This window comes from Heterodontus francisci, chromosome 44, assembly GCF_036365525.1.
Source record: "Heterodontus francisci isolate sHetFra1 chromosome 44, sHetFra1.hap1, whole genome shotgun sequence".
Taxonomy (NCBI): Eukaryota; Metazoa; Chordata; class Chondrichthyes; order Heterodontiformes; family Heterodontidae; genus Heterodontus; species Heterodontus francisci.
The window spans coordinates 25,700,228-25,709,270 of NC_090414.1; positions in this window are offsets into that span (position 1 = coordinate 25,700,228).

The window sequence follows — 9,043 nt, forward strand, 5'->3', positions numbered from 1 at the left end:
CCTCCCCTTCACAAAACCATGCTGCCTCTCACTAATAAGTTTGTTTGTTTCTAAATGGGAGTAAATCCTATCCCGAAGAATCCTCTCTAATAATTTCCCTACCACTGACGTAAGGCTCACCGGCCTATAATTTCCTGGATTATCCTTGCTACCCTTCTTAAACAAAGGAACAACAGTGGCTATTCTCCAGTCCTCTGGGACCTCACCTGTAGCCAATGAGGATGCAAAGATTTCGGGTCAAGGAAACGTTTCAGTCCTTTAAGTCAGTTTCTCTCTCCACAGATGCTGCCTGACCTGTTGAGTATTTCCAGCATTTTCTGTTTTTGTTTCAGATTTTCAGCAGCCGCAGTATTTTCCTTCTGTATCAGTCATTCTTCTCCCCTGTCCACGTTAACACCTATTGATATTCCTGGCCTGCTGGTAGCTCCTCTTGTCTGACAACAGCAACACCCATCTTACAGCTGTGATGAGAAAGAAAACTTGCGTTTATATAGTGCCTTTCACACTGTAAGACTCAGCTGCTGTCACTCTGATCGATTCAGTACTTTTGGGGTAACTTTATCTGGTTTACAGCCCATCCCCCACCTCTGCTGTTACCGGCTGAGTTTATACCTGACCGACTGGTGGTTTTCCAGCTCTGTTGTTCTACAGACTGGTCCCTGATCAGAAATTCACTCTCCTGAACATAGTTACTTATAGCAGAACAGAAGGTTATGTTGACAGGGTGAGATGAAGGAGGGTGGGAGGAGGCTCATGTGGAGTGTAAAGACCAGTATGGAGCAGTTGGGCCGAATGGCCTGTTTCTGTGCTGCAAATTCAATGTAGATGATGATGAAGCTCAGCCGGCAGTAACATTGTTGTTGTGTGACAGAGACCATGGATACTGACTCAAATGAGCAGAGTCTTTTAGTTTCTAGCATCAGGTAATCACGATCACAACACGTTGTGAAACTATTTGTTTCACAAACTTTATTAAAAGACTGCGGAATACAGAGAGGGTAAAACTAAAGTAAAAAGAATGAATTGGCAGTCCTATCATGTCTTTCTTAACCTCAAGACATCTCAAAGAGCTTTACAGACAACGAGGTATTTATTTTCTGAAGTGTAGTCACAGTTGTTATATAGGACGTGCCAATCTGTGCACAGCAAGATCCCACACACAGCAATGAAATAATGACTAGATAATAGGTATTCGTGAAATAAAAACAGAAAATGCTGAAAATACTCCGCAGGTCGAGCAGCAACTGTGCAGAGAGAAAAACGATGTTCACATTGCAGGTCAATGATCCACCACTGATCAAACGTTACTGGTATGAAATGTTAACTCTGTTTTTCTCTCCCCACAGATTCTGACAGACCTGCTGAATATTTACAGCATTTTCAGTTTTTATTTTAGTTTTCCAGCACCCACAGTATTTAGTTTTTAGATTAATCTGTTTCAGAGACGTTGGTTGAGGACATCAAAGAGAACTCCGCAATTCTGTTTCCAACAGTGGCTGTAAGATCTTTTACATTCAACCGAGAGGACTGACAGGGCCAGGGTTTAATGCATCATCATTTTTAAAACAACTGACTGCAGTCTGTGCAGTGTTACACAGTGACAGGATTCTCCACTGACAGCAGTCTGTGCAGTGTTACACAGTGACAGGATTCCTCACTGCCAGCAGTCTGTGCAGTGTTACACAGTGACAGGATTCTCCACTGACAGCAGTCTGTGCAGTGTTACACAGTGACAGGATTCCTCACTGACAGCAGTCTGTGCAGTGTAACACAGTGACAGGATTCCTCACTGACTGCAGTCTGTGCAGTGTTACACAGTGACAGGATTCCCCACTGACTGCAGTCTGTGCAGTGTTACACAGTGACAGGATTCCTCACTGACAGCAGTCTGTGCAGTGTTACACAGTGACAGGATTCTCCACTGACTGCAGTCTGTGCAGTGTTACACAGTGACAGGATTCCTCCACTGACTGCGTTTCTGTGCAGTGTTACACAGTGACAGGATTCCTCACTGACAGCAGTATGTGCAGTGTTACACAGTGACAGGATTCCTCACTGACTGCAGTCTGTGCAGTGTTACACAGTGACAGGATTCCTCACTGACAGCAGTCTGTGCAGTGTTACACAGTGACAGGATTCTCCACTGACTGCAGTCTGTGCAGTGTTACACAGTGACAGGATTCCTCACTGACAGCAGTCTGTGCAGTGTTACACAGTGACAGGATTCCTCACTGACTGCAGTCTGTGCAGTGTTACACAGTGACAGGATTCCCCACTGACTGCAGTCTGTGCAGTGTTACACAGTGACAGGATTCCTCACTGACAGCAGTCTGTGCAGTGTTACACAGTGACAGGATTCTCCACTGACTGCAGTCTGTGCAGTGTTACACAGTGACAGGATTCTCCATTGACTGCAGTCTGTGCAGTGTTACACAGTGACAGGATTCCTCACTGACAGCAGTATGTGCAGTGTTACACAGTGACAGGATTCCTCACTGACTGCAGTCTGTGCAGTGTTACACAGTGACAGGATTCCCCACTGACTGCAGTCTGTGCAGTGTTACACAGTGACAGGATTCTCCACTGACTGCAGTCTGTTCAGTGTTACACAGTGACAGGATTCTCCACTGACTGCAGTCTGTGCAGTGTTACACAGTGACAGGATTCTCCACTGACTGCAGTCTGTGCAGTGTTACACAGTGACAGGATTCCTCACTGACAGCAGTATGTGCAGTGTTACACAGTGGACAGGATTCCTCACTGACTGCAGTCTGTGCAGTGTTACACAGTGACAGGATTCCCCACTGACTGCAGTCTGTGCAGTGTTACACAGTGACAGGATTCTCCACTGACTGCAGTCTGTTCAGTGTTACACAGTGACAGGATTCTCCACTGACTGCAGTCTGTGCAGTGTTACACAGTGACAGGATTCCTCACTGACTGCAGTCTGCGCAGTGTTACACAGTGACAGGATTCTCCACTGACTGCAGTCTGTGCAGTGTTACACAGTGACAGGATTCCTCACTGACAGCAGTATGTGCAGTGTTACACAGTGACAGGATTCCTCACTGACTGCAGTCTGTGCAGTGTTACACAGTGACAGGATTCCCACTGACTGCAGTCTGTGCAGTGTTACACAGTGACAGGATTCCTCACTGACTGCAGTCTGTGCAGTGTTACACAGTGACAGGATTCCTCACTGACTGCAGTCTGTGCAGTGTTACACAGTGACAGGATTCCCCACTGATAGCAGTCTGTGCAGTGTTACACAGTGACAGGATTCCTCACTGACAGCAGTCTGTGCAGTGTTACACAGTGACAGGATTCCTCACTGACAGCAGTCTGTGCAGTGTTACACAGTGACAGGATTCCTCACTGACAGCAGTCTGTGCAGTGTTACACAGTGACAGGATTCTCCACTGACTGCAGTCTGTTCAGTGTTACACAGTGACAGGATTCTCCACTGACTGCAGTCTGTGCAGTGTTACACAGTGACAGGATTCTCCACTGACTGCAGTCTGTTCAGTGTTACACAGTGACAGGATTCCTCACTGACTGCAGTCTGCGCAGTGTTACACAGTGACAGGATTCTCCACTGACTGCAGTCTGTGCAGTGTTACACAGTGACAGGATTCCTCACTGCCAGCAGTCTGTGCAGTGTTACACAGTGACAGGATTCTCCACTGACTGCAGTCTGTGCAGTGTTACACAGTGACAGGATTCCTCACTGACAGCAGTCTGTGCAGTGTTACACAGTGACAGGATTCCTCACTGACTGCAGTCTGTGCAGTGTTACACAGTGACAGGATTCCTCCACTGACTGCAGTCTGTGCAGTGTTACACAGTGACAGGATTCCTCACTGACTGCAGTCTGTGCAGTGTTACACAGTGACAGGATTCTCCACTGACTGCAGTCTGTGCAGTGTTACACAGTGACAGGATTCCTCACTGACAGCAGTCTGTGCAGTGTTACACAGTGACAGGATTCCTCACTGACTGCAGTCTGTGCAGTGTTACACAGTGACAGGATTCCTCACTGACAGCAGTCTGTGCAGTGTTAGCACAGTGACAGGATTCCTCACTGACAGCAGTCTGTGCAGTGTTACACAGTGACAGGATTCCTCACTGACTGCAGTCTGTGCAGTGTTACACAGTGACAGGATTCTCCACTGACTGCAGTCTGTGCAGTGTTACACAGTGACAGGATTCTCCACTGACTGCAGTCTGTGCAGTGTTACACAGTGACAGGATTCTCCACTGACTGCAGTCTGTGCAGTGTTACACAGTGACAGGATTCCCCACTGACTGCAGTCTGTGCAGTGTTACACAGTGACAGGATTCCCCACTGACTGCAGTCTGTGCAGTGTTACACAGTGACAGGATTCCTCACTGACTGCAGTCTGTGCAGTGTTACACAGTGACAGGATTCCTCACTGACTGCAGTCTGTGCAGTGTTACACAGTGACAGGATTCTCCACTGACTGCAGTCTGTGCAGTGTTACACAGTGACAGGATTCTCCACTGACAGCAGTCTGTGCAGTGTTACACAGTGACAGGATTCCCCACTGACAGCAGTCTGTGCAGTGTTACACAGTGACAGGATTCCTCACTGACAGCAGTCTGTGCAGTGTTACACAGTGACAGGATTCTCCACTGACTGCAGTCTGTGCAGTGTTACACAGTGACAGGATTCCCTCACTGACAGCAGTCTGTGCAGTGTTACACAGTGACAGGATTCCTCACTGACTGCAGTCTGTGCAGTGTTACACAGTGACAGGATACCTCACTGACTGCAGTCTGTGCAGTGTTACACAGTGACAGGATTCTCCACTGACTGCAGTCTGTGCAGTGTTACACAGTGACAGGATTCCTCACTGACTGCAGTCTGTGCAGTGTTACACAGTGACAGGATTCTCCACTGACTGCAGTCTGTGCAGTGTTACACAGTGACAGGATTCCCCACTGACTAGCAGTCTGTGCAGTGTTACACAGTGACAGGATTCTCCACTGACTGCAGTCTGTGCAGTGTTACACAGTGACAGGATTCCTCACTGACTGCAGTCTGTGCAGTGTTACACAGTGACAGGATTCTCCACTGACTGCAGTCTGTGCAGTGTTACACAGTGACAGGATTCCTCACTGACAGCAGTCTGTGCAGTGTTAGACAGTGACAGGATTCCTCACTGACAGCAGTCTGTGCAGTGTTACACAGTGACAGGATTCCTCACTGACTGCAGTCTGTGCAGTGTTACACAGTGACAGGATTCCTCACTGACAGCAGTCTGTGCAGTGTTAGCACAGTGACAGGATTCCTCACTGACAGCAGTCTGTGCAGTGTTACACAGTGACAGGATTCTCCACTGACTGCAGTCTGTGCAGTGTTACACAGTGACAGGATTCTCCACTGACTGCAGTCTGTGCAGTGTTACACAGTGACAGGATTCTCCACTGACTGCAGTCTGTGCAGTGTTACACAGTGACAGGATTCCCACTGACTGCAGTCTGTGCAGTGTTATCACAGTGACAGGATTCCCCACTGACTGCAGTCTGTGCAGTGTTACACAGTGACAGGATTCCTCACTGACTGCAGTCTGTGCAGTGTTACACAGTGACAGGATTCTCCACTGACTGCAGTCTGTGCAGTGTTACACAGTGACAGGATTCTCCACTGACAGCAGTCTGTGCAGTGTTACACAGTGACAGGATTCCCACTGACAGCAGTCTGTGCAGTGTTACACAGTGACAGATTCCTCACTGACAGCAGTCTGTGCAGTGTTACACAGTGACAGGATTCTCCACTGACTGCAGTCTGTGCAGTGTTACACAGTGACAGGATTCCTCACTGACTGCAGTCTGTGCAGTGTTACACAGTGACAGGATTCCTCACTGACAGCAGTCTGTGCAGTGTTACACAGTGACAGGATTCCTCACTGACTGCAGTCTGTGCAGTGTTACACAGTGACAGGATACCTCACTGACTGCAGTCTGTGCAGTGTTACACAGTGACAGGATTCTCCACTGACTGCAGTCTGTGCAGTGTTACACAGTGACAGGATTCCTCACTGACTGCAGTCTGTGCAGTGTTACACAGTGACAGGATTCTCCACTGACTGCAGTCTGTGCAGTGTTACACAGTGACAGGATTCTCCACTGACTGCAGTCTGTGCAGTGTTACACAGTGACAGGATTCTCGACTGACTGCAGTCTGTGCAGTGTTACACAGTGACAGGATTCCTCACTGACTGCAGTCTGTGCAGTGTTACACAGTGACAGGATTCCTCACTGACTGCAGTCTGTGCAGTGTTACACAGTGACAGGATTCCTCACTGACAGCAGTCTGTGCAGTGTTACACAGTGACAGGATTCCTCACTGACTGCAGTCTGTGCAGTGTTACACAGTGACAGGATTCTCCACTGACTGCAGTCTGTGCAGTGTTACACAGTGACAGGATTCCTCACTGACAGCAGTCTGTGCAGTGTTACACAGTGACAGGATTCCTCACTGACTGCAGTCTGTGCAGTGTTACACAGTGACAGGATTCCTCCACTGACAGCAGTCTGTGCAGTGTTACACAGTGACAGGATTCCTCACTGACTGCAGTCTGTGCAGTGTTACACAGTGACAGGATTCTCCACTGACTGCAGTCTGTGCAGTGTTACACAGTGACAGGATTCTCCACTGACAGCAGTCTGTGCAGTGTTACACAGTGACAGGATTCCTCCACTGACAGCAGTCTGTGCAGTGTTACACAGTGACAGGATTCCTCACTGACAGCAGTCTGTGCAGTGTTACACAGTGACAGGATTCTCCACTGACTGCAGTCTGTGCAGTGTTACACAGTGACAGGATTCCTCACTGACTGCAGTCTGTGCAGTGTTACACAGTGACAGGATTCCTCACTGACAGCAGTCTGTGCAGTGTTACACAGTGACAGGATTCCTCACTGACAGCAGTCTGTGCAGTGTTACACAGTGACAGGATTCCTCACTGACTGCAGTCTGTGCAGTGTTACACAGTGACAGGATTCCTCACTGACTGCAGTCTGTGCAGTGTTACACAGTGACAGGATTCCTCACTGACAGCACAGTCTGTGCAGTGTTACACAGTGACAGGATTCCTCACTGACAGCAGTCTGTGCAGTGTTACACAGTGACAGGATTCCTCACTGACTAGCAGTCTGTGCAGTGTTACACAGTGACAGGATTCCTCCACTGACTGCAGTCTGTGCAGTGTTACACAGTGACAGGATTCCTCACTGACTGCAGTCTGTGCAGTGTTACACAGTGACAGGATTCCTCACTGACTGCAGTCTGTGCAGTGTTTACACAGTGACAGGATTCCTCACTGACTGCAGTCTGTGCAGTGTTACACAGTGACAGGATTCCTCCACTGACAGCAGTCTGTGCAGTGTTACACAGTGACAGGATTCCTCACTGACTGCAGTCTGTGCAGTGTTACACAGTGACAGGATTCTCCACTGACTGCAGTCTGTGCAGTGTTACACAGTGACAGGATTCCTCACTGACAGCAGTCTGTGCAGTGTTACACAGTGACAGGATTCCTCACTGACTGCAGTCTGTGCAGTGTTACACAGTGACAGGATTCCTCACTGACAGCAGTCTGTGCAGTGTTACACAGTGACAGGATTCCTCACTGACAGCAGTCTGTGCAGTGTTACACAGTGACAGGATTCCTCACTGACTGCAGTCTGTGCAGTGTTACACAGTGACAGGATTCTCCACTGACTGCAGTCTGTGCAGTGTTACACAGTGACAGGATTCCTCACTGACAGCAGTCTGTGCAGTGTTACACAGTGACAGGATTCCTCACTGACTGCAGTCTGTGCAGTGTTACACAGTGACAGGATTCCTCACTGACAGCAGTCTGTGCAGTGTTACACAGTGACAGGATTCCTCACTGCCAGCAGTCTGTGCAGTGTTACACAGTGACAGGATTCCTCACTGATAGCAGTCTGTGCAGTGTTACACAGTGACAGGATTCTCCACTGACTGCAGTCTGTGCAGTGTTACACAGTGACAGGATTCCTCACTGACTGCAGTCTGTGCAGTGTTACACAGTGACAGGATTCTCACTGACAGCAGTCTGTGCAGTGTTACACAGTGACAGGATTCTCACTGACAGCAGTCTGTGCAGTGTTACACAGTGACAGGATTCCTCACTGACAGCAGTCTGTGCAGTGTTACACAGTGACAGGATTCCTCACTGACTGCAGTCTGTGCAGTGTTACACAGTGACAGGATTCCCCACTGACTGCAGTCTGTGCAGTGTTACACAGTGACAGGATTCTCCACTGACTGCAGTCTGTGCAGTGTTACACAGTGACAGGATTCCTCACTGACAGCAGTCTGTGCAGTGTTACACAGTGACAGGATTCTCCACTGACTGCAGTCTGTGCAGTGTTACACAGTGACAGGATTCTCCACTGACTGCAGTCTGTGCAGTGTTACACAGTGACAGGATTCTCCACTGACTGCAGTCTGTGCAGTGTTACACAGTGACAGGATTCCTCACTGACTGCAGTCTGTGCAGTGTTACACAGTGACAGGATTCCTCACTGACAGCAGTCTGTGCAGTGTTGACACAGTGACAGGATTCTCCACTGACTGCAGTCTGTGCAGTGTTACACAGTGACAGGATTCCTCACTGACTAGCAGTCTGTGCAGTGTTACACAGTGACAGGATTCCTCACTGACTGCAGTCTGTGCAGTGTTACACAGTGACAGGATTCTCCACTGACTGCAGTCTGTGCAGTGTTACACAGTGACAGGATTCTCCGACTGACTGCAGTCTGTGCAGTGTTACACAGTGACAGGATTCCTCACTGACTGCAGTCTGTGCAGTGTTACACAGTGACAGGATTCCTCACTGACTACAGTCTGTGCAGTGTTACACAGTGACAGGATTCTCACTGACTGCAGTCTGTGCAGTGTTACACAGTGACAGGATTCTCCACTGACTGCATTCTGTGCAGTGTTACACAGTGACAGGATTCCTCACTGACAGCAGTCTGTGCAGTGTTAC